Here is a 3303-nt window from a genome sequence, read left to right as displayed (position 1 = left end):
GTCTAGTGACTAAAACAAGGAAGTTTTATGTAAGAAAAATGAAAAAAGGGATAGTACAGAGAGCCCAGACACTGATTCACAGAAAAGGAAAGAGTTTGCACTTAAGATCAATCAGAAAATGTGCTAGAAAACTAAAATGGTTATCCCTGCAGAAAAAAATAAAATAAAACCCTTAATTCAAGTGATACACTATCAAAACTCCTAGGTACATTACAGAAGTAAATGGTAAAGAAAAACAATAAGGTTTATTGAAAAAACTGAAATATCTTTATGACCTCAGAAGGGGAAAGATTTATTGAATAAGACACAAAATCATAAATGATAAAGGAAAAAGATTGAGAACTTTGAGTACATTAATATTTAAAATGTCTGTAAGACAAAAGACACAATAATCAAAATGAGGAAAAAAAACAAGCTTCAGACTTGGAAAGGTATTTGCTATGCACATAACTGACAAAAGATGATTATTTAGAATATGTAAAGAACCGCTAAAAATCAGAAAGAAACAACCCACCAAAGAGTGGTTGAGCAATTCACAGAAGAGGAACACAGGCTGGCCGAGGAGATGCCGACTGAAACACTTCTCTTCCTTCAACGCACGTTAGTTGAGTACTTACTGTGTAGACCAAGCATTTTCCTGCCATTTAAAACTTTGGAAATACCAGGGTGGTGCCCGTGGCTCAAAGGGGTGCCAGCCCCATATACCGGAGGTGGCGGGTTCAAAGCCAGCCCCCTGCCAAAAAAAAAACTTTGGAAATACCAAATAATAATGATAATAAAATTTTTTAAGGTGTGGAAATACCAAGTGTTGGTGATAATACAGAAAAATTGAAACCCTCTTACAGTGCAGATAAGAGTACAAATTATTGCCACCCTTTTGGCAATATCTAAGGAAACTGATACCCGGACCCCATGCCAGAAATTCCACTCCTAACACACACGACAAGGAGAAATGCACAAAAATTGTCATTGCAGCTTTGCATATAAGAAAAGAAAAATGAGAGGTGACATAAACACCCGCCAACAAGAGCACAGACTGTGGTCTGTCTGTGCAGTGGACACCACGCAGGAGCCCAGTGAACAAACTGCAGTGAAATCTAAAAAACAGCAACAAAAAAAGGAAATTGCCGAATTCTACATCTAGAATATTGCCATTTACAAAATTTTAAACCATGCAAAACAATATCATATGTTATTTAGAGATACAAAAACGTATGCAGTAAAAGAATGGAGATATATGTGAAACACCCAATTCTGGACAGTGGTTTCCACTCAGGAGGCCGGAGGCGTGGTAGGAAGGGAACTTTACATCTGTGATGTTTTACTTCTTCAAATGGAAAGCGCAGACGCACAAAGGACTCTGAGAAGCACAGAGGGGCCGACTGCTGACAAAGCTGTGTGCTGTTCACAGCAGGGGTGGTGCTCTTGTTCTCATCACCTTTCTGTGTGCTCACAATACTCCATAATTCAGAACACTGTGAGGTACTCGTGAAGACACGAGACCACGTAGGCAGAGTGTCAGGATGCAGGGGTGTCCGAGAGCAGACGCCTCTCTTCCTAGCCTGCTCACTGCACCACTGCCCCACTGCTCCCTGCATCAAGCTGCCTGGCATGATGGAGTCACAGGCATTACTTAGACAAAAGGGTCCAAGAGTTTAGAAGTTCTAATTAGTTCATCAGAGGTTCTGCAAAGAGGCGTGTTCTCCAAACCTTTTAATGCAGAACCTGTTTCCTGCACAGTATGGAGACAGGCTTGTCCACGGACAAGCACATTCTCTCACTTCCCAAGTCCGGCCCTCAGCCTACCACACACGCTGCGATTTGGAACCTGCAACCACAGATCCTAGAGCTATTGGGATTCCAGCCTGTCCCTTCTCAATCCTGCCTCGTATTGAATATTCTTAGCAATTCCAAGCCCCATCCATGGTGAACGGCAAACAGGCTGGGCCATCCGCCCCACGGGACACCACTCCACAAACCGCTGACATACACAATGATGCAGGTGGGTCTCAGGATAGTCCTGAAAAGTGAAAGAAGCAGAGATAGAGCGTGTACTGTATGGTTCTATTCATTAAAAACTTCAGAAAATTCAAAGTCATCTATAGTGACCAAAAGCAGATCAGTGGTCACCTGTGGCCGGGGGAGAGCAGGAGACAAAGATGTCAAAAGGCAAAGGGCATATGGAAAAGCTGGGGGTCACGGGGGCGTTGGTTATCTTCACAGGATGTTGGTGTACCAAGAATATACCCTGTCATGGCTTCTCAAGTCGTCCGTGCTAATTAAGTGAGGTTTACTGTGTGGCAATTATCCTTCAATAAAACACTTTTTAAGTGAATTAGTTCACTCAGGACCTGACAAGCAGAACGGAATTCCCTGGATTTGGAGCCATAGGAGCTGAATTTGTCTAAACATCCCCACTCCCCAAGGTGGTGATGTGGTTGCACCACTCGGTGAAAAGGTGAGGGAAGGAGCAGGTGAACAATTAGCAAACAGGGAAACTGATCCACAGGTCAGCAAAGACCTGAACACGAAACGGCAGACTGGATGCAGGACAGGTCGAGGCGGGTGCAGGCGTTCAGGGACCCACACAGCCCTAGAGAACGGTACTCAGGGTGGCGTGAGGTCTGCCCAGGCAAGGCCCCCAAAGCCAAGTGCAGGGCTGGAGACAAGAAGCAGGCAGAGCCGCACCTGGGCGCAGCCCTGGGGTGGGGTCTGGCTGAGAGCCCTGCTTGGACACTGCTGGCTCAGCTGCCCAGCGTCCTGCCAGTAACAGAGAGGAAACCACATCTGCTTTCATTCCATGTGGTGTAAACAAGGGAGCCAGGCCCCCTCCCCAGCCCTGCCCCAAACTCCTCCCCAAGGACAAGCATGTGGTCAGGGCCGGGGCTTTCAGGGCTGCCTGACCAGTGTGGTGATGGGACAGAACCCAGCGTAGTGAGAGTCAGCTGGGTGTGAGAGCCCTGCTTCCCCTGGGGGTGGCCAGGAGAATGGAGGTGAAGCTGCCTGTGGCCATCTGGACCAAGTGAGATTGCGCCAGCCTGAGGATGAGCTAATTCAGGGAGCAACAGAGGGGTGTGGGGAGGCTGTTCCTGATGAGGTGCGTGCTGGCCTGGGCCGTCCATGCTCCCCTTCAGCCTCATGCACCGAGGAAGCCAGCCCTTTGCTTAAGTGAAGTCAGATTTCTTCCCTGGCAGCCAGAGGACCTCTGATCAACACAGAACCTCTAACCAGGTGTCCTCAAACTATGGCCCACGGGCTACATGTGGCCCACCGGGGACATTTATCCGGCCCGCTGGGTGTTTT

This window comes from Otolemur garnettii, unplaced genomic scaffold (genome assembly GCF_000181295.1).
Source record: "Otolemur garnettii isolate 467f Iridium unplaced genomic scaffold, OtoGar3 scaffold00101, whole genome shotgun sequence".
Lineage (NCBI taxonomy): Eukaryota > Metazoa > Chordata > Mammalia > Primates > Galagidae > Otolemur > Otolemur garnettii.
Note: the sequence above shows the minus strand (reverse complement) of the source record.